The 24,169-nt window shown below is 41.1% G+C and overlaps 1 protein-coding gene across 2 annotated transcripts in view; it reads left to right on the forward strand.

Moving 5' to 3' along the window:
- Window positions 1-24,169, forward strand: part of AGBL1 (AGBL carboxypeptidase 1) — a 696,557-nt gene that overhangs the window by 253,273 nt on the left and 419,115 nt on the right. The window lies entirely within an intron of this gene.

The raw sequence follows: 24,169 nt of genomic DNA on the forward strand, positions 1-24,169 counted from the left end.
TGCAAAGCTCTTCTCAATAGCGGAGACAAGCAAGCTTAATGATCTCATAGCTTTCATCTCTCAGTTCTTCAAAGAGATCCAAGGTAAGGTTGCAGTGAGATAGAAACACTGTAGAGGGAGGGACAAGGTCCAATGTGAAAAAAGTGAAAGAGACTCCTTCATTTTATAAATAATGTAATTATGTAATTTTATATATCATAATATATAGTATATCGAATATTTCCATATATAATACACACATATATTTTACCATGTAATATATATTAAATTATATATGTGTACACACACACAAAACTAAAACTTTGCTTGTCCTTGTAATTTTTAAAATTATGGAGAGGATGTAGGATTGAGTAAATTGTATAAAATATATAGCAGTAGAGAAAGCTTAGAACTGGAAGAATTCAGCCAATGCCTTTTTCCCTCCTCATTCCTACTCTTAAAATAGATTTAGTTTTCCCATTGGAATGGACAAAAGCCTGGCTTCTTGCCTTTTAGAAGTCAGGACCATCTCCCATAGTGTTTCAGGGTGTTTGTCACGAGCAGTGTCTGTGGTTGGGGGGACCGGTCTTCTCAGCCTGGGGACTGCCTCCCCTGTGTACCCAGCCTGAGTATCACAGCCCTGTGGTCCACCCCTCCCTGGGAGCACCACCCCCTCCCTATTCCCAGGAAAGTGCACCCCATCAGGAACCAGAAGGAATTGCACCTGTCAGGCTGGCACTGAGGATTTGCCTGGGGCCTCATGTTCTCCCGTTTTGGGCCCTTGGGCTGGAGGCCAGAATTTACAAACAGGAAAGTCAAAGGTAGCATATGAGCCTTGCTAATGTGAAGCCACCCTCCCTGGCCTGACTTCCAGGTTGTCTTTTCCTTGGTTATTTATCTCTCTGAGCCACCTAGCCCTTTTGAATTATTAGCCTTATTCCTTCATTGCCCTGCTTCCTTCTTGCAAATATGCTCCTATACATCTTCACTCCGCAGGAAACACTTTCTTTTCTATTTACAGCTTCTCCCTGCTCCCTACCCCTCCCCCTGGCCCAATAACGGCCAAGGAGATAAATAAGAAACATAACTCTTTTTGGCTATTATTTTTTTTGTACTCTGCACAGTAATATATATAATAACAAGAAAACAAATCTTATTACTAAAGTAATTACAATAAATACAGAATAACTGAGTGGAGCCTAAGGAAGGGGGGATGTCAGGGGAGTGATTGCAACAGGATTTTAAAAATTTAATTTACTAGTGCCAGTCTCACCGCTCTGTTGATGCTTCCCTTAGGAGGCTGTGTCTAATTAGAGAGGGTTGTTACTGCTTTTTGAATACACCCACCCCTAGCTGACTTACACCTTGGGTCTTTAAAGGGGAATTCTGGCCTGAAGAATCCCTTGAGAACTTTCCTTGGCAGCAGCCCTATGTTGGGAACAGCAGCATTTATTACGTTAAGTTGTATTATCATCAAAGCTTGGGAATTGCAAAGAATTCCTTGGCATGCTTCCCTCTGACTGTAGACAATCTTCCCCGTAACCACCCAAACAGATGGGTATTCCTCCTGACACCTGTGACTCTGAGTAGAGGTGGTGGGGCACCACTCAGTGAGACCTGCTGGCGCTGACCAATTCTCTGAGCTAAAATCTTTCTCTTGGAGGCCAATCTAGTTTTATCTGAGAGCAGTTTGTGCCCATTTGTTCTTGCATGGTCTGCAGTAGAAACAGGGACTGTCATTTTTCTTCATTAAGTAGGACTATCATCCTCTTGATGAGAGCCATCTTTCCAAGTCCTTTTGAGAAACTCCTGAGTTCACTTCTCCTCTCAAACCTGAATCCTGTATGGTGTGCATTTAGTCTCAACACATCATATTTTTTTTTTTAAACTTTTTTTTTTTTTTAACGTTTTTTTATTTATTTTTTTTGGGACAGAGAGAAACAGAGCATGAACGGGGGAGGGGCAGAGAGAGAGGGAGACACAGCATCGGAAACAGGCTCCAGGCTCCGAGCCATCAGCCCAGAGCCTGACGCGGGGCTCGAACTCACAGACCGCAAGATCGTGACCTGGCTGAAGTCGGACGCTTAACCGACTGCGCCACCCAGGCGCCCCTCAACACATCATATTTTTTAACTATGATATAATTGCCACTGTGTGGTTTCCAAGTTACTCTTGCGTGAGGAGGGCAGATTGGGCAAGGGTATGACACCTTAACCACGCTTCTCAGCACCATGTCAACCCAATTGCAGCCCCAGACACACTTTTTTTTTTTAAGTTTATTTATTTCAAGGAGGGGGGAGGGACAGAGAGAGAGGGAGAGAGAGAATCCCAAGCAAGATCCATTTGTCAGCATAGAGTCTGACGTGGGGCTCGATCTCATGAATTGTAAGATCATGACCTGAGCTGACTGAAACCAAGAGTTGGATGCTTAACTGACTGAGCTACCCAGGTGTCCCTTCCAACACATTTTTTTTTTAAGTTTATTTATTTATTTTGAGAGAGAAAGAGAGAGAGCGGGCAGAGAGAGAGAATCCCAAGCAGGCTCTGCACTATCAGCACAGAGACTGATACAGAGCTCAACCCCACAAACTGTGAGATCATGGCCTGAGCCGAAATCAAGAGTCAGACACTTAACCAGTTGAGCTACCGAGCTGCACCCCACCCCCCTCCGCCCCCAACCAAACGCACTTTCCAATTCATCACGTGGGCATGTGCTTCACAAACTTATTCTGGCTGTTCGGTCTTAGTCATCTTCACACTTGAAATCTGGGACAAATGCACAGTTTCAACAGATGTCCCTCAGCCTCCTCTCCCAGCCGTCACTGTCACCACCATCTCCACAATCACAACCAATATCAATGAAATGAAAATGGCCAATATTGCTTGAGCATTTAACATGTGCTTGAAAAGGCTAAACATTTTATACACATTACCTCTTAATCCTCACAGCAGCTCTCTATGATACATACTAATATGATTTTACTCATGAGGAAGCTACTATTTTAAGGGCAAAATAAATGTCTAAGGGCATACAGAACACAGACACTAATTGAGTAAAGAGGATATTGAATTACTGTGTGTGTGTGTGTGTGTGTGTGTGTGTGTGTGTGTGATTTTAGAATCCGCCAACTCAACCACTGCATTATACAAGAAATTAAGAAGCTGGTAGAATCTTACAACATTAATATTGGATGGGCTCTTGAATTTCAACAAATCTGGATGCGTCCCCTCTCTATGGAAGACAGAAAAAAGATTCCCAATAAGGTTCAGTAGGTCTTTAAATTCTCACGGTGTTAGAGATACATTGAGAAGTCAGACCTAAAAATCCACCCCCCACCCCCATGAATGGCCATTGAATGGAAGGATAATGTATTTGCAAACTCTGCAGATGTTATGCATAATGTCATGCATGTAAAGCAAAGATAAGTGCTTTCTTCAGACAGAGAACATGGGGTTCTGCACAGAAAAGGATAAAATGTTAGAAACACTTCATTCTGTCTGAGATGGCTTCTCAGAAGTGGTCAGACATCAGAGAGCTTAAAGAGAGGAGTCAGAAGGTCCTTGGAAGGACAGTGAATATTTCTCCAGGCTAGCATTTCCCAAACTGGTTCTGAGGGATACTAGTAGATTGGTACTAATAGACGTTTCATTAAAAAAAGGGTGGTCTGTTGGAAACTATATTTCAGATTTCATTTACATAGATTTTTTTATTGTATAACTTACTAGCTCTGTTGACATATTAATGTGCATGGAGACTGTCTAATAAGAGATGGACTGTGTGGCATTGACTGAACTTATTTGAACAGGGTTCCATTTGTTGATGTATATGTAAGATATCTAAAGGATTATTAGTGATCCTTCAACTTGGGAAATATTTCTCCAGGCTATTAACTGAGATGCAGACAGAAAACAAAGTGAACTTATAAAGAAGCACATTAGCATAGTGGCTGAGAACATGAATTCTGGACCTGGATTACTTGGGTTTACTGCTGATTAGCCCATGTGACCTGGCACAAGAACCTGGCATGGGTTGGGTTATTTGGGGAAACAGACTCTGAAATGGAGATTTGCTGTAGGAGGTTTATTGTAGTGTCTTCTTGGGAATGGGGGAAGCTGGATCAGGCATAGGGTAGAGTTGAATTATGGCACAGTTACTACTGAGTTCTGATAACCAGTGAGGAACTCTGTAGCTGGGATGGCTTTTCAGTATTATGGACTAAGGCAAGTAGTTGGAGACTGTCCGTGTTATATCCCACCAATGACCAATCATTGAATGTGCGGCACCTCCTGAGAGGGGGTGCAAACTTGGGCAAGAAAGGTCCCTTTGAGAACTGTTGCTGTTGTTGTTGTTGTTGTTGTTGTTCTTCTTCTTCTTCTTCTTCTTCTTTTTTAATGTTTATTTATTTTTGAGAGAGAGTGTGAGTGGGGGAGAGACAGAGAGAGAGGGGGACACAGAATCTGAAGAGCAGGCACAGAGCCTGATGAGGGCCTTGAACCCATTAGCTGTGAGATCATGACCGGAGCCAAAACTAGACACTTAACTGACTGAGCCACCCATGTGCCCCTGTATGAGAACTGTTCTTAATGCAGGTACACAACTGTGAGCCTCAGCAACCAATGGCAGCTGAGGAATGAGTTATCTGGGTCTAAAGGAGTACTTTGAGGGACACACTACAGCATCCGTTGTGCTTTACTTTGCTCATCTGTAAAATGGGAATAGCAGCAGTATCTTCATAAGGTCTTTGTGAATTAAATGAGTTATTATACAGTGTTTCTGATATTTACTAATGCCATATCAGTTTTACAAAAAGATAAAAAATAACACTTAAGATAAATACTAGTTGTTTGCCATGGAATTCACAAGTATCGTTAAACTGAAAACTGAAAGAGCAAAGAGAATAAAATTTTTACGTTTAGTGAATTAAAAACAATTTCAGTTCCTGTATGTCACTATAGAGCCATAGCTTCCTTAGTCTGGGACAAAGAAGCTTTTACTGCATTCTCTGGTGTGTTCTTTCTCTAATGTAATTATCTGATGAGAGCAGACCACTCCTTCAGAAGCCACTCCCTCAGTCCATATATTTAGTAAAAAAAAAAAAAAAAAAATTCAATTCAGGCCAAGATGTGAATTGAATCAAGATTGCTAGATATTGATTAGTGTCTATGAAGTTGATTGTGATGTTGCCCCAATCTAAAAGGACCTGTATCCATGGAAGAGATGGTCTATCCTAAAACGATGTCAGGAGATTTGATGCTAGATGAGCTGAGATCTTTTTCTAAGTGCAGTGTTAAGTGGAAATGTCCAAAGCTTGGGCTGTACTTTTCAATGTCAGGGCAAAGTATTCGAGTGTTTGTGAGTCCTGATTGGGTTGGGCCTCTCTCCAGAAGGAGACTGCAGCACATTAATGCCCATCATTTGTAGTAGTAATTCTGGAAATTCAGACAGCAAGACTCCCTTCAACAGTAATCAAGGCCATTGAAATCCATCTGATCTAATGTAGGGAAGATTTTTTTTTTTTTAAATCTAATTCAACATCTAGCTATTAATCTAGTCATCTTGACACTGAGTTACTGGATGTTCTAACTCAGTGGATTTAGCCACTGAGAGACTTAGCATGTAAGTCTCTGTAATGCATGTAACCCAATGGATATACCCTCTGACAAACAACTTACTCTCCTAGGGTAGGTCCTTAAAGTCATTGCATTGTATAAAATAGATTATATATCTAGAAGATTATTCAGAATCTTTTGATTCGACCCAATATTTCATTGCACAGATAAAGAAATAGGCTTGGAGTTTGATGCTACTTATACAAGTTTACCCAGTTTCCTAGCATAGATGACATCAAAGCAAAAGACAATTGAATTTCCAATCTACTAATATTTCCATGAATATAATTTATTTTGGAGGAACTTTTTATTCCTAATGGATTCTTCCACAGAGGAAGATAGTGTGAGTTGTTGATGCCCGTATTTCTGTGATTTGATCATAAAACCATGGGATCTTAGGGAATCTTAGCATTTAGTCCAACTTTCCATCCTGTGCTTGAATTCCTTTAGGATGTTTCTGCCATGTATCCAGACAGTCTGTGCTGTAATGTGTGTATAGCATGTGAACTTAATTTCTCTCATGCGAACTTATTCCATTGTTGATAGTGTTATTGGGAAGTCATTTCTTGAACTATGCTAAAATAGCCTCCTTGGAACTTCTACCCTTGATAACATGTTGAATAAGCTGAATTCCCCACTCTGTGGACCTTTGCATAATTGAGGACTATCTTCACCTTACTCACGTTAGTCTTCCTTTCTCCTGGGTAAGCCTCCAGTCTCTTCCACTCCTTTTGTGCTGTGTTTTTGAGTTCTTCCACTGCCTTGATTACTCTCTGAACTATCTTACTCATTAATTCAATACAAGTTTATTAAACATCTGGTAAGAGACATTTGTAAACCTGTAGACATAATGATGAGCACAGCAAGCTGTTCACAGTATATAGAGGTGGAAACAGACAATTTAAAAACAGTACCGTACAGTGTTAGACATGATCTGACAGCTGCCAACGATGCAGATGCCCAGAGGAAGGGTGCCTAACTTAAACCTAGGGTCAAGAACAACTTCCTGTGCCATCTGCATTGAGACCTGGAGGAAGAGTTAGTCAGGAGCAAAGCATGTGTGAGACAGTAGAGGTAAGGGGGTGTGAGAACTTTCTAGAGAAGAAACTAGCCCCCAGGGCTCTGTGAAGGTGGGATTCCCAGATGAACACCGTTATCATTCTAAAAACCCAATGGCTATTCGTGAAGCATGTAGCATGATGCATGAAGCTCTTTTGATGGCCTAATCATATTGCTAACTTCTTTCCAATTTGGTGTCCAGTGAAGTCCCCAAGTCCTTTTTTACACTAATTGCCATTAGAATGAATGTTTCCTGTGGCTTCGCTGGGTAGATGATCCGGTAGGACCAAGTACTTAAAGTACACTTATCTCAATTTCATCTGATTAGATTCCATTCTTAGGAGACCGCTTTGGATCTTGACTCTGCCATCCATTTCATTGGGCTGCCTCCTAATTTACATGCAGCCTTCAGTGCTGACCAGCATTTCTGCCATCTTTTTACCATGTCACTGAAACATTTCTTGAACTTGACTGGACCAAGGACAATATACTGGAATACATATCACCAAAGACATAGATCCACTTAGTTATGATCGTTCAGCCACTCTCTAATCTATTTTAGTGCTGCCATTGAACCTATATTTCTTTATATAACATGCAAGGATATCTGGAGAGATTCTTGCAAATTCCTCACTGAAGGCCTGTGAAACTCTGTGTCCTTATCTAATAACCTGTCAAAGTGTGAAATGAGTTGGGCTGGCATTGCTGGAAGGATTCACTAAGTTCTTCTTGGTGATGAGTACTGGTTTCTACGATTTCCGCTTCTTTTTCCAGGGTGCCCCAAACGTCCTCCCCCCACCCCCCAAATAAGTTCCAGAATTTTGTTAAGGATCAGTGTCAACCTCATGATTTCATTGTCATTTCTTTCTCTTTCTCAAAAACGGAGGTGCATTTGCCTTGCTCCAGCTTTGTTATTCAGAATTATCTGTAGTTCACTGACCTTGCCTCAGGCTGAAGGTAGGCTCAGCCAGAATCTTTGAAAAGTGAAGAAGAGAACTGAGCTCCTGATTTTGGGTGACTCAGACTTCCTAGGGGCACCTCTCATGCTTGGAAGCTTATAGTTCTTCGTCTTCCCTGTTCCCAGAACAGACTGTTCACCATGCTTGTCAGGATGATTTAGTCTGGAGGCATGAGCACTGCAATCCTCTTGACCTTAGCTCACTGAACTGACATGATACACATGGGTCAAAATCATTGTGGCTTCAGGTAGTTTCATCTAGAAAATTCTTTATTTTACTTCTGTTGACTTAATGCTCTTTTGTACCAACAGAGTTCCCTCCTGGATATGATTAGATCATAGATTATAAGGTTGTCTGAGTCTTTTTTGATACTATGACACATTACAAGAAATATGTCCTGTGTATTTTAGGCACTTTTTAATGTGAAAATGTTTTCCACATGTGGTAAGATTGAAGGAGTAAATAGAAAAATTCCTATTAATATAACTTGGGAAGCGACTTAAAGTCAGTGATTCCTGCATAGTGTGAGAGATTTTCTACAAAAGTGTTTCCTTCTTCAAGTAAAATTCTGATAATTTATATCTTTCTTTTTTTTAGATTTTTTAAAGTATATTAATTTTGTTTTGAGAGAGAGACATAGACTGCGAGCAGGGGAGGGGCAAAGAGAGAGAGACACACACACACACACACACAGAATCTGAAGCAGGCTCCAGGCTCTGAGCTGTCAGCATTGAGACCAACACAGGCTCAAACCCATGAACTGTGAGATCATGACCTGAGCCAAAGTTGGATGCTTAACCGACTGAGCCACCCAAGTGCCTCTGTATCTGATTTTCTAATACAGCTGATCATCAGAATGCCCTGAGGAACTTTCTAAAAACATAGAGTCCAGGGTCACTTCCCTAGAGTTTCTGATTTCTGTTTCAGGAGGGAGAGATAGGACCTAGGAGCCTGTATTTTTAAATTTTTTTTTAACAATTTGTTTTTGAGAGAGAGACAGAGTGTGAGCAAGGGAGGGGCAGAGAGAGAGGGAAACACAGAATCGGAAGCAGGCTCCAGGCTCTGAGTTGTCAATGCAGAGCTTGATACAGGGCTTGAACTCATAAACTGCGAGATCCTGACCTGAGCCACAGTTGGATGCTCAACCAACTGAGCCACCCAGGCGCCCCTGTATTTTTAAGGTAGTAGGTAATTCTGAAAATAGGCCAATTGTATGCTGCTTGTCTGTGGTATCTTTCCGACTGTCACAATGTCAGAGGATTATGGAGAAAGGCTGTGAGCACAGGCATGCGTGCATGTGTCTACGTGCATGTGAGAGAGAGAGAGGGAAAGAAAGAGAGAGAGAACAAAAATGAACTCCCTAAGAGAAATAGGAAGAAGCCATCTCCATGTGAGAGGCAGTAAACATATTTTTCAAGCATCCCCTGGAGATGAGTTTTGCCACATCTCTGTTCTGCAGTAGAACATATATAGCAGAACACATGTGGTAGAAAATAGGAACCAATATACAAATAAAGCTGGCTAAGACTCCGTACTTAGAGCTTGAACATGGAAGTTTTATAAACAGAAAGATCAAGAATTCTCAGAGATTGATGTCAGAGCACTTATATACAGGAATATCAGTTTACCACAGGCAAGTGTGGGGCAAATCAGCATGGAGTACAAAAAAAATGTTAGTGGACAACCTAGAACCAACAACTTCACCTTTACCAAAGGAGGTAATTCTGTGATTCTGACAGATCCAGAACAAAGAAAATCTCCTTGGCCATATTTCCCCTCTTCCTTTGTAAAGCAGTACAGAAGGTCATCCTAACTGGAAGATTATATTATTGTCTATAGCATACACATCAACAAATGGTTGGTACGTAAAATATATCGTATATATCAGCCATTTGTTTAAGTAAATTGCATGTGGTTCCATGGTATGGGTTCATTCACATATGAACAACATTGGCTACATTCCTTTGGTCCTCATTAAACGGGCTACTCCAGGTAATATCCACTTCAGCCAGCTAGAATGAGCTAACTGAAGCCTCCAATATGGTGGCCAGAGTGATCAGTGGAGATGAGCTATGCCTCCACTAAAGGCAGCTGAAGGAAGGTTGTTCTGCTTTTGAGAACGTAATGCAGCATAAATGCCCATGTCGGTCGAAATCCTCTGTGGAGCCTGTACTTAAAGCTGCCCAAGTGGGGCTTCTTAGTTATTTCATGTCTTTTGCTGTATATTGTGTATTTATTTTACTTAGTTTGGGTCCACTGGTGATCACTTAACAAAATAAATTAACTCATGTTTTCTTTGTCACTGAACAACTTTGTTTTTGACTGAATGGGTAAGTCATTATGGGGATAGACACTGCAGAGAAATATTTTTCATGGGAAGAAGGAAAGAAGAGGAGCATTTCATGGAGCAATATTATAAAAGCTTCATTTTGTACGGGTGATGACAAATGTGCTAGACCTTTTTGTAACATCCATAACCAAGAAACAGAAATTACATAGGGATGAATATTAGTGTCTTTCATAAGGTATTTTAGTACATACTGGGTGCCATTAATTAGGCAATATTTCTATGAGTTTGAAACTAGGACATCTCCAGAGTCCTGAATGACATTTCCAACTTTATGCTGCCATTCAGTGCCTTTTATGTTGTTTTATATTTTTTTCAGTCTATTGTAAGCATTTAGACCTGTAATTTATCATAAAACAGTGAAATTTTGTAGATGGTTTAAGGAAAACACCCCCTTGGCATTTAGAAAGAGTGACCATTCATATGGTTTTGATAATTTCACAGGGCAACCCCAGTTTATATCTGGTTTCCCGGTGTAATTATTCAATACATATCCTTTTATTCTCAAAAGTGTGGATGATATATGATGTGGCCATATTAAAAGGAGTTAACAGAGACACAGCGTATTCGAGTTTAACTGCAACATTAGCAGTTTCTTTGCTCGGTCGGACTTATTTTTTCCAGCTGTGTCTTCTGCAAGAATTGAAACTCCTGTTCCCAAACTTTGCTATATCCAAATATAGTGAACATAATAGAAATACTTGGCAAAGCATAAAGACGAAGACCTTCTCCACTTCCTTTTCTTATTCTTGACCTTATAGAGAGAAGTAACACAAAATAGAGGCAGGTGGCTACATGAAGCCCTTTCTTGCCTTTTGATTAAATAACTCTGCCCTTTTGGGGGCTCACATTCTCAGCTACCACTGAAAGAAAAAAACAAAACAAAACATTGGAAGACTCATCTTCCAGGAGTTCCTGATTGTTCAGTGTGTTCCAGAGGAGGTAGTGTCTTTGAGGACAATGTGATGGGCCAAGAAACAGGAGAGAAGATATGGCTGTTGACTTCAGAGAGGGTTAGGGAAACAGTGTTCTTCTACTTCACAAAGGCATCCAAAGCGTACCCATTCCCTGAGTGACTAGGTCATGGGAGCTTTAGGTCTGGAATGGAAAGCAGGGCAGTCTCTCTGTTGGGATTTCTGTCTCACTCTGAGACCCTGGGAAACCAGATGGGCACTTGCATCTATCTCTAAGTAGCAGTTTAAGACATGTCAAATGTAGGAGCTTTGCCTGTGCCTTCCTCCAGCGCCAGCCTTGTGGCAGGCAAAGTGATAGACAGTGGGTCTATTCAATGCCGTTAAAATGGAAAAAACAGACAACAGCAACTCTGAAACTCCACCTTTGCAACATATGTATGATGGATAGAAAAGAATAGAAAAGGTTTTTCTTTGAAAGTTAAAGTTTAAAAAAAAAAACGCGTTGAGCATAATAGACTGTCAACCACACTATCAAACTTAAAATTATTGCGGGGCACAGCAGACTCACAATGTAAATTTGACAGATAGGGCAACAGCCAAGTGTTGTGCAAATGCTGCCTGGGATCATAACTTCAATTCATCTCCGAAGATTCAACATGAAGGGTCTCCTCTCCCGGATACTCATGGCCCTATAATTTCAGGCTCTGTTCTCGCCATGTGGGTGAATACAACCTTGAACCATGTCAACATTTTTCATTTTATTTCAGGCAAATGAATTCCTCCCAGGATATGTGTTTGTGCAATCAGGCATCCTTCTTATCATTGCCTTTGAGCTTTGCCGCTTATAATGCCAAGATAGCCAGAGACATAAATAAAAAGGAATGGAAGAAAAACCCATGTTGCAACAAACAGCAATAATGTATTGACTTTGATGAATATTCTTTACTCTTGCCCACACTGGCCTGGAGTTCAGTTACCACTTTAGCCTTCAATAACTGAGGTTGGGGCAGCTCTTCTGGGAGATTGCACAACGAAATCTAGTCTATTTCATTTCCAGGATTTTGTATTTGGAAACAGAGTGTCTGCTTTGACTTATCTTATCTTTGAGTTTCCAAGACATTGCAAAGTAAAGCATAATACTAATGTTATTGTATATCGGGAGACTACTTACAAAATACAAGCCATTATTTCAGTGCATAGGTTTTAGCTGTAGTATATAGGATTTTCTTTTTTTTTATTAAAAAAATGTTTTTTTTTTTTTTTTTTTTTGAGAGAGAGACACAGAGACAGCAAGTGAGTGGGGGAGGGGCAGAGACAGACAGAGACACAGAGTCCCGAGCAGGCTCCAGGCTCTGAGCTGTCAGCCAGAGCTTAATATGGGGCTCAAACTCACTAGCTGTGAGATCATGACCTGAGCCGAAGTTGGCCACTTAACCAACTGAGCCCGATATGTAGAGTTTTCTTAACACAGGATTTGCTCAGCACCCAAAGGCAGAATTCAGTGATGAAGATGTGTGTGTGTGTGTGTGTGTGTGTGTGTGTGTATGTGTGTGTGTGTATGTATATATATATATACATACACACACACATTTGTGTTTTTTTTTGTTTTTTTGCTAAGTCCTAGATATTGTTCTAGGTCTAAAGAAGCAGAGACACAATCTTGTCCTAAAAAGCACACAGTCAAGCTGGAGAGACAGACGAGAAGGGCGAATCACCACATGTCATAATACATGTTTTAATGAGTGCATCAGTAAAGTTGTGGAAGCAAAGATGAGGCATGTGGAGAATTAATTTGCTGTAGAGAAACACCGGAAGTATCACCGTTTATAGGCAATAATTATAGTCCAGTAATTTTAAGCTGGACTTTGAAAGAGTAAGGACATTATAGGATTTGTGAGGAAGTAAGATTGGATTATAGTTTAACTCCATGTTATATATTTTGTAAAAAAAGATTATTTAAAAAAATTAATTTTATTTAAATACAAGTTAACATATAGTGTAATGATTTCAGGAATACAATTTAGTGATTCATCACTTACATATAACACCCAGTGCTCATCCCAACAGGTGCCCTCCCTAATGCCCATAGCCCATTTAGCCCATCCCCCTACCCAACACCTTTCCAGCAACCCTCAGTTCGTTCTCTGTATTTAAGAATCTATTATGGTTTGCCTCCCTCTGTCTTTTTATCTTATTTTTCCTTCCTTTCCCCTATGTTTATGTTTTGTTTCTTAAATTCCACATATGAGTGAAATCATATATGTACCTTTCTCTGACTGACTTATTTCGCTTAGCAGAATACACTCTAGCACCATGCACATTGTTGCAAATGGCAAGATTTCATTCTTTTTGATTGCCAAGTAATACTCTATCATATATATATATATATATATATATACACATATATATATATATACCACATCTTTATCCATTCATCCATCGATGGACATTGGGGCTCTTTCCATACTTTGGCTATTGTTGATAGTGCTGCTACAAACGTTGGTGTACATGTGCCCCTTCGAATCAGCATTTTTATATCCTTTGGATAAATACCTACTAGTGCAATTGCTGGATCATAAGGTAGTCCTATTTTTAATTTTTTTAGGAATCTCCATACTGTTTTCCAGAGTGGCTGTGTCAGTTTGCATTCCTTAAAACAGGATTCTTAAAGTGGGTGTTTACTATGTGACAGGAACAGTGTCAGGCACTTAAAATTACAAAAGCCTATTTAATTCTCATGACAACTCTATGGGAGAGGTAATATCAAAATCCCTTGTGCTGGTAAGGAAATTGACACTCAGAGAGGTTAAGTAACTTATTCAAGGTCACACAGCTATGAACTGGTAGAGTTGGGAATTGAATCTCGTCTGTCTGACTGCAGAGTCCTAATGCATAATGACACTTTTGCTGTGAAGACAGGTATTTCACTCATCATCCTTGCATTATCAGTATTTTAATGGGAACTTTTTCCTTATAAATGGTGGTCTTATTAATTAGCTCACCATATCTGAGACCCCACTAGGAACCCGCTTTCCAGAACTGAGACTTCTACGAGGTCAGGGGAGTGTGGTGCCTGCCTTGGGATCTGGGACTATCCATTTCCGTGTCAGTTTCACTACTCAAGCGATCTTGGAAAAGTTACATACAGTCAGACAGCCCCATCTCCTCATCTCTAAGATGAATGTAAGGACCAAGTATTTAGTAAGGTTAAAGGAAAGGACACGTGTGGATGGCTTAGCACAGTGCCTGGCACATAATGAGGGATTCATGAAGGAATTGGTCACTATATACATTTCTAAGTAATTTTCAATCTACCAGCTCAAATGACCCCAACCTTTGTAGGAAAACCGTCCTCAAAGTTTGCTTTGGTGTCAGGACTAGAAAGTAACATAACTTCATGTAACACATTTCTGTAACTCAGAATGACCTTCATCCCAGTTAGTCTTAGTTAATACGATTCTCTTTTACTTTATTACTGATTCTGGGTGTTTATGCAGTGTCTGACAAGCCTTAAGATTCCACATGCATTTTAAAATGTTAATGCTTACCTAATAGACCGTGTCAGCTTAGGGGTGAATCGTGGTAATTATATTAGAGGCCTGCTATGGTGCTGGCGAATGTGATCTACCCTTTGACTTCCTGGAACCTACATTCCATGACACCCTCAGCTGAGACTCTTGGTTGGCCTGATTTGGGGCAGGTAGTTTTAAATAACCTCAAATCCTTCCCATCCCTCCAGCAGCTCTGAACATGCCAGGGCACTGGAATCCACGAGAGTTCTGAATCGCCTGTCCACCAACCAGCATGGAACTCGGGGACTCACCTCTTATCCTCCCCTCCTTCCCCTGAATTGGGATACTCCATGCTTCTTGGCCCCTAGCTTCCAGAACTGGGCTTCAGCTTTGCCACTCAGGATTTTGTTCGTCTAGGACCCAACTTAGACTTGCCCAGGCATTCAATTGCCTAACAAATGACTATGTACATGCCAAATTGGAATTAATAGAAATCAATATTAATACTTTTTAAAGTTTATTTATGTATTTTGAGAGAGAGAGAGCACAGAAGGAGCAGAGACAAAGGAAGAGAGAATCCCAAGCAGGCTCCAAACACACAGCATGGAGCCCAATGCAGAGCTTGAACCCATGAACCATGAGATCATGACCTGAGTCAGTCAGACACTTAGTTGACTGAGTCACCCAAGCACGCCAATATTAACACATTATTAACTAAAGTTCACACTTTATTCAGATGTCCTTAACTTTTACCTAAGAGTTTTTTGTGTTTTTTTGTGTTTTTTTTTTTGTTTTTTTTTTTTGGTTTTTTTTTGGTCCTAGGGTCCTATCCCTGACCTCACATTGCATTTAGTTGTCATGACTCCCTAGGCTCCATTTGGCTGTTAGTTTCTTGGATTTTTGTGTTTGATGACCTGGATACTTTTGAGGAGTACTGGTCAGGTATTTCATGGAATGTCTTTTAATTGGGATTTGCCTGATATTTTTCTCATGATTAGACTAGGGTTGTGGGTTTTAGGGAAGAAGACCACAGGTGTACAGAGCCATTTGCATAACATCATATTAAAGGTACCTGCTGTCGACAGGACCTATGGCTAGTGATGCTGATTTGGCTGAGCTGGTGTTTATCAGGTTTCTCCACTTTAGAGTTACTGACCACGCCCCTGGCCCCTTCCCATCCCTACTGTTTCTCTACTGTACTCTTTTTGACCAACAAATACCATCAGGTCACCACAAAAGGGTAGCACAGATAAAAAGAGCTTTAGATAAAAGCCTGAAGGAGGTTGGGAGATCAAAAGCCTGAGGCTATTCTGTTTTGGGTTTAATTTTTTTCTGGGTCCAGTGGACAGAATTTTCTTTGAGAATAATGAGCAGGCTGCAGACAGGTATGTTAGCACAGGGACGGGCCACACTGACCGGAGTGACCCCTGTCTCTGCACTCTGGTGGAGGCCAGGCTGCATACTGGAGGACCACCCATGCTGGAGGACCGTCCTGCTGAATCACATTGGGATCAGCTTTCACCTGACTAGGTGCTACGAGCAAAGTGGCCGGGGGTGGCCCTGCTGTGGCTTGAGCCAGGGAAAGTCTGACAGGCACCAGCTAAAGCCGGTGGTCAGCAGCCTGGTAGGAATGTGGAGAAGTGACCCAGTTGGTCTTGGAGAGATGAGGATTCTGAGTGAATTCCTTGAAAGGAGATGAATGAATTTCCTTTTGCTTTCCTTTTCGCCGTGGCCACTTATTTAATGGAGGGGTAGAGGACCTTGAAGCAGAGTCAGGATGGATGGCATCATTCTAAGCAGACTTGTTTACCATCCTGTAGAAGGGGAAAGTGGCAATTCCTGTTTAGGGCTGTGCCACAGAAATGAAGTCAGTGTATATAGGGAGAGGGAGGTTCAGGGAAACATTAAGTGGAATGCGGCCAACTGAGGAAACCAGTCACTCCAAAATTTTCCCCCTGATGCATGGATCAACAACTTTGAGTGTCCTTCACATTCTTGGAGAGAGAAGTTTCACTGTTGGAGCATCTACATCTATGGCTGGGTAGGGGTGTGTCCCGGAGAACTGTGGCATTGGCTGTGGTCTTTGTCACCCACAGGGGGGCACCCCTCAACCTTAGCTGCCAGTGACAACACACACCCAGTCTCCAAGCTTTAGCTTTTTTCTGTTAGGTATGATGAACTCATTAATGCCTCCACCAGGACAATCCAAAAAACTGATATTGAGTAAAGGGGGGGGGTGGTTGGGATATACACAGTATTTTTCTTGGACCACTCTCCCCCTTCTTCTTCTTTTGCCATCTAGAATTTATCCCTGTAGCCCTTTTCCCTTGGGAGCAATGATTTACCAAAACATTAACTATGGGACCAAGTTTGTAAGGTTTTCCCAACTGTATCCCACCATCCAAAGTGGGACAAGTACAAAGAGTTCTGGTTGATCCAGATCATGGAGGAATCTACAGGTATCTTGAGACCTGTCTACAAACCCAGCTAATCTAGCCGAAATATTTGATAACTCCCTATCCCTAGTCATTTCAGCTTTTGCACAAAATGGAATCTAGGTAGTTACATGACTAAATTCACCTTTCTGATGACTGCCAACCATCTGGGTTAATCACTGCCATGTAACCCATTGTTCACATAAGCCAGGGTTTTATGAGTCTTACTTCCTTTGACCTTTATTCTAACTGCCCAGTTAACCGACAACATGTGTCTACAAAGTGAAAAAAAGGTCCACTTGCTTTATACTGAATTCGATAATATCTGACCTTGCTCCTCAGCTATAGCGTATATTGTTTAGATCATGAAATTGATGAGGCGAAGGAGAAGGGATGCTGAGAGGGAAATAACCAGAATGAAGAGGAGCAGAGAGGAAAGCCCTCACAGTGCATTTTGCTTACATTTAAATTAACTGATGCTAATTTATTTACTTATTATATTTATGGGATGCGCCCATTGCTTATTAGCCCCTGGGTACATCTTAAAAGGATCATAAAAAGAGACACTCCTTGTCATTATGGCTAATTAACATTCAAATTGACTAACTAACTAACATTTAAGCGCTAAGAATAAAATCGGTCATGGGCCAGTCAACATTTTCATCAAATGTCCTTAAATAGAATCCATTAGTTGTCCCTCCCCCTCCCCCCCCCCCCCCCCCACTTTTCTACCTGCTGACAAAAGATCTGACACCAGAGAGCATAGGAATTGATCAGGGGAGCTGGGTTGTTACTGTTGTGACATTTGATACCTGTTGTGTTTCTGGGCTCATACAAGGTAGTAGGCACAGCTTGATTGAATGGACACGGCTGCCTCCCCAGAGTGGCTTATCATCTAGCTATAACTGATACAGAAGAAACGAACACATAACATCCAGGGTTTATATGTCCTATTGTTTTGGATTCATTTCGCTCACACAGCCACAGCAATTACTGAAGCTTATAAATTAGGATGTGCATCCAATAGTAAGTTTTTTTGATTGAATATATATGCTGAAATATCCTTGAGCTACTGTAAATCTGTTCCGTTGAAACGTAGGCAAGACAGGGAGAAAAACTGGCCACCTCTGATGGTTCTTTCCATCATTTCTAGGAGGAGGGGAAGAGACAGGGCAGGAAATTCACTTTGCAGTCATTTACCTACCCAAGTAAATGTCAACATAAACACATAGGGGTCCCATGTTAAAATTATGTCCGTATTTAATTTTTTATCCCTTCTTCCATTTATGTTCTTGATTTCTCCCCCTGCCCCCCACCTCTTTCAGCTCTTAGTTGAGGTTATGCTGAACATATTGTCTGAAATAAATTGGGGAAGTATGAGACCAGGCAGGGAGAAAATACACACTGTGAGTTATGAAGGTGTTCCACTAAGTATGGTGGGGAGGCTCCTTCCTGTCAGGAGAGGTCCAGGCTGGATCTGGACCTCCGTTTCCCAGCTGTACGAAAGGAGATTGGGCTCAGCCGATTCTGAGAGCTCATCCCACTGCCCCCCAGTGAACTTTTCTTTCTTAGTGAACTTGCCCATGAACATCCTGCAGATGTGGCTCAGGATGGCGGTTGCAGGAAACTGTTGGGCTCACGTGAGGATGCAGATGTTTGATGAGGATGCTCTGAAGATTGAAGGTCAAACCAACTCAAACAACCTGACTCAGTATTTTCACTTTAATCAGAAATTCACATTTCTTTTTTTACTTATTTAAAAAAACTTTTTTAAGTTTATTTATTTTGAGAGAGAGAGGGGGAGGGAGGGAGAGAGAGAGAGAGAGAGAGAGAGGGAAGGAGGGAGGAAGGGAGGGAGGGAGAGAATCCCAAGCAGGCGCCAGTGCAGAGCCCGATGTGGGGCTTGAACTCATGAACCAGGCAGGAGACCATGACCTGAGCCAAAATCAAAAGTCGGATGCTTAACTGACTGAGCCACCCAGGTGCTCTGATAAATTCACATTTCTAAAGAATCCTAAGTTTTAAGCCATAAAAAGTGCTCCATTAAGGCAACATTTTCAAGAATCATTTTCATGTAAATCAGCTCAAACCAAATGGCAGATTTATGGCACTGTGTCAAATATTGAGATGCAGGGGACTTCTTTAGAATTTGGAACACCTATGGCTAATTTTCAAGTTAGTCACTAATCTAGAGTACACTAGAGGTGAAGCAAATGGGCTCTGGAACCAGAATTCTGAAATTTCCAGACTAGCTGGTAACCTTGGATGTGGTAGTTAGCCTCTCTGAGGGTCAGATTCCTCACCAGTGGAATAGGTAGTAGAACCTATCAATTAAATGAGATAATCAAATAAAGTGCTTAATCCTCTGCCTGGCATATACTAAATGGTCAATAAATTGTACATTATTGTTATTGTAGTAAATATCAATATCCTAACAACACAATGCTAATTATTACCAACTGTATTGGCTTCTTATTTTAGCTAAAATTTATTATCACCATGAGTCCTCAGAGTCTAAGGAGACATTTCAATTCAGTCTCTTCCTCTGAGATGGTAGTTTGAGTGTCTCCTGGAGGTGACCATAATGTAGACTTCTTAGCTTTTTCTTTTGAGCCTTCCCTCTCTCCCTTTTGCTGGTCCATCTCTTACTGAACACCCTAGTTCTGAGCCTTGCATGCAGATACATAATTGCTGACTTACCTCTCTCGGTAGTTGAAGGAAGAATGTGTGTGTGTGTGTGTGTGTGTGTGTGTGTGTGTGTGTGCGCGCGCACGCGCGCATGCATGCATGTGTGCCTACTGACATCCTGTCAAGACTAAGATAGTGGAAGTTCCATCTCGCCTATGAGCTATGCATCTCTAGAGGCAGATGGGATGGAAGAGAAAGGGAAGGATTCAGTAGGTAGTAAACCAAAGAAGAGATTCAAGATAAGTATCTAAAAGTGGGTAAATATGGAGAATAGTACAATTAAGGAACAAAATAGACATTAAATGTAGTATGAGTGTCCATTGGTTTCTGTTGTGGAGAAAATGGCCTTGTCTAGGATCGGCTTCATGTGCAAGGAGAGTTTGGAGGCTAGGAAATCCTAGCTAGTTTCCATCCATTCAGTGGACAGTCAATGTCTTCTCACTTCGTGACCAGCTCTGTGCTTAAACGCTGTAGAAGAGTCGCAGATACCAGAAGCATGGCCTTTGCTGCAGTGGCAGATACACTAAGTTAATGGGAAGAATTATAGTAGTGATAATAGTGATTGACAACAACAATCTCAGAATTATTATTTTACAAACACAGCAGAGCAGCAGCTGTTAATAAGGAGTAGGTACCCAAAGTTAATTACTTTTAATGACTCGGTTAAGGAAAGACTGAGGAAGGAATGTATGAACAGTTTTCAGAGAGAGTGCCTGAGGACCTGCTTATGGTTCTGGAACATAACTGGAGGGGAGTAGAGAATAAATAAGCACCGAGCTTAGCACTTCTAATCTTTCAACACTCTGCAACTCCATCAAAGTAAAACAAGCCTGCCTTAACAAATTTGGACATAGCATCAACTTGCACCGTGGTCTGAACAAGGTGTTCATGTGTGTTTGTGTCTATTCCATGATTCTGAACTTCTTAGAGATTTTCCTTTGAAACCATCATTAGGACAGCCTTCCCTCTAGTTACTACCACCAGAGAGGGTGAGCTCTGAAAATGTTATTGTTTTAATGATTTTGTAAATTAGCTCCACTTGAGGACATTCAGTGTGTGCATTAAGGTATGTTCAGAAAGGTGAAATGGAAACGTTGAGTGAAGAATTCTAAGGATCTTGACCTCAACTCTCCTCCCCAAGGCCTGGTATTTATAGAAATAATATTGGCTTTTTGTGGAGCACTAGGCCAGCGATCTGCTACTGCCTTTCCCCGGCAGAGACAGGAGAGAGGGCTGTAAATCAGATAGAGCCAGCGCAGCTCCTGCTCCAGGGCTCCATTGTGTTATCATTATGAGACATTTATTGAGTACCATAATTTCAAGAAACAGAGTGAGATGCAGTCCCTTCTCTACAGTCCAGTGACTTCATAGAACCGCCTTGTCTTGTCCCTTGAAATTCTTTTTCTCCCACTGTTCATGCACTTGTCCCAACTTCGCTGGGTCCTGCTATCTGTCACAGTCTCACATGACCCTAACCATGGCTGGTGACTAATGTGACAGCCCATTTTACAAGAACATCGACAACTCCGTATAATACTGATTGAACACTTTTGGGTGGAGGTGAGGGGTCAGGTGATAAAAAGTTGAAAAAAGGGCAAATTTTACTCTTAAGGACTCCCAACTTCTTCATCTCCTTCCTTCCTACCTTTCCATTTTTGGTATGGGTGCCTTTGCAGAGTGGAGGATAAGAACATGAGCTTGAGCCATCTGAGCTCAAACCTGGCCTCCCAATTGCCAACCAGGTATCCTTGGACATGATCCAGTCGGGTCTCAACAAAATTTAGCTAAGTTCTTTTTTTCTTATCTCATTATCTCCCAATACTCCCTAATCAGGAAGTTGCTTTGTTCCTCTGTCTATTCTTTTTTTTTTTTTCCTTAAGTTTTATTTATTTTTTGAGAGAGACAGAGACAGCGTGAGCAGGTTAGGGGCAGAGAGAGAGGGAGAGAGAGAATGCCCAACGGGTGCCTTGCTTGTCAGCACAGAGCCTGATGGCGGGGCTCAAACCTATGAAACCATGAGATCGTGACCTGAGCTGAAATCAAGAGTCAGACGCTTAACCGACTGAGCCACTGAGGCGCCCCTTGTCTGTCTACTCTTTAAATACCATGCACTTTGTTAGGAGCGACCTCCTCATTACTTCCCTTGTCCTCAAATTATCCGGGATGAACAGATTTGGCAAGTGAAAATACAGTCCTCAAATTATCTAGGATGAACAGATTTGTCAACCAGTTAAATTTGAATTTTAAATAAAATACCAGGTAGTTTTTTTGTTTTTGTTTTTGTTTTTTTTTTAGGATAAGTATGTCCAATGCAGTATTTATGGGGTATACTTCTAAAATTTTATCTAGTTATCAAATTTAAAATTCAGATTTATGGGTCAGTCGGTTAAGCATCCAACTCTTGTTTTGGGCTCAGGTCACCATCTCACAGCTTGTGAGTTCAAGTTCTGCCTTAGGCTCTGCACTGACAATGCAGAGCCTGCTTGGGCTTCTCTCTCTACGTCTGTCTCTTTCTGCCCCTCCCAGCTCTCTCTCTCAGAATATATAAGTAAACATTAAAAAAATTAAAAATTAAAAAATAAATTTCAGATTTAATGGACAGTCTATTTTATCCAGCAACTCCCTCCCTCCCTCTCATTTGCCTACCAAACAATATGTGTTATTGAAAGCCTTGCTTGGAAGTGGCAAACTCAAAAGTCAGTAGGGGCTAGGGTTGGGTACTCACAGGGTGACAGGCTGGAGAGCCTGTTGTAACCCGGAAGTGCATGTAACCCGGAAGTGCATGTAGGGCAGCAGCATCTCACCTCCAGCTTGTTGTTTCTATGTGTAAATGAAGGTGGGACTCATGTTGCTAATTTTCAAGTGCATTTGGAAATTAAAAAAACAAATTATGTGCTATTTGCCACTATGTAAATGTTAGAACTGGTTAAATATTTAAAAAGTTATTCATGGGTCTTTGATGCAAAAACTTTGGCTAGGTGGATTTCTTTTTTCCCCTGTAGACTTTCTGCAATAGCTCACACTAGAGATGGTGTCTCTTTCAGCTGACCTCTGTGAGTGGCTCCATTCTGATGGCCCAGTATTTATGGCTCTGTATGGTAGATCTTGATATTTTCCAAGAAAACGATAAACTCCAAGATAGTGGGGACAATGTTCATCTTTGAGTCCCGTGGGCTCCATGCTTAATGTATTACTGGTTGAAAGGATGACTGAATGAGAGAATACATAAATGAATACATTATAATTTATCTGGATTCAACTAAGGTTATCAACAGGGCCAAGAATAAAAGTAAGAAAAGGGTAACACTGAGCAAAGTACAGAAACCTACATATTTTGAAACTATAACCAGGCAGGGACAACTTTATTCCTTTATGGTATGGCTCTGTGTCATCTACATTGTTTCCAGGCATTGTGAAATGAGTGAGTTTCTCCTCTCTACAATAGCTGCACTCCATAGGCCCCATGTACTTCACCAGCCCATGGCAGAGAGGTTGTATAAGCAGAAGCATGCCCAGTTTACTTAGGGAGGATCTTTATGTCAGTGCACAGAGTCCAGGTGAGGATAGCCTCTGAGACACTGAAGGGGCCTCTAGCTGGTATCCTAGTTGGCTTTATCTTTGGAGTTTTAGCAGTAAATCTTGTTCTGGAAAGAAATTAATTTTAAGTCCCTCAATATTAATAGAAGCATTAAGGACTGGTATAATAAAAGTTTATTGACTAATTTTCTACCATAATATGTCTGTGATTTCTGTGCAGCCATATTATATTTTTATGAAATGGAAACACTGTGTTCATAGGCTGCATAATAATGGCAGTAAAAGAGCAAAAGATACTTTGAAAATCATTCACTGGGATCTAAGGCATTTTGGGTGAGAAAATTTAATACCATTTTCGTGGGGGATGCATAGAGTAATTTACAAAAAAATAATAAGGGAATCTGCCCAACCAGGGAAATGCTAAAAAGCACATAATACAGTCATGATTGGTTCATATATTATTTGGTTCTACTCAAATGTAGACAACTTTGTAAAAGTCTTCTAGTTCATCAAGAAAGGAGAAGTTGAGGGTATGATTAAGAGTCTGTCATCAAGGGCTATACTGGTAAGTGTGATTGTTTTTCCTCTGCCATGAGATGGAGAAAATAATAATCATAATGACAACAGGACCCATAATAGTGAATGAAAGTTAACCACTTACTTTATTTCAGTCACTGTGTGTAGTATTTTATAGATACTATCTCATTTCTTCCTGACAACCAACCTGTACGTTCAGTTTTCTTATTAGATGAGGACATAGGTCCAGTATTTTGCCCCAGCACATATAGCTTGTGAATGACATCATTGATACTCTACCCCAAGAGGAAGTGCTTACTCACCATGCATTTAATGTGACCACCTGCTGGAGGCTACAATGTGGACACAATGGGAATGGAGCCAGGGAGCAGCAATCACATTCCAAAACCCTCTCATAAGTGTATGGAACCAAGGGGCACAGTCAGAATAAAGTACCTTTTCTGAGGACAAGAGTTAAGTGGAACACACATCAGAATCAGAGTCAGGTATGGAAACAATGTTGAGAAACACTGTAATCAAACACAGTGATGAGAACGGATGGTAGAGTCAGGGTTTTACATTTGCCCAGGAGTCAGAAATAGATGGACTAAAG

The sequence above is a fragment of the Lynx rufus genome, unplaced genomic scaffold, assembly GCF_022079265.1.
Source record: "Lynx rufus isolate CCGP_SWC_20201006 ecotype Redwood Valley unplaced genomic scaffold, mLynRuf1.p SCAF_21, whole genome shotgun sequence".
In the NCBI taxonomy this organism is placed as follows: domain Eukaryota; kingdom Metazoa; phylum Chordata; class Mammalia; order Carnivora; family Felidae; genus Lynx; species Lynx rufus.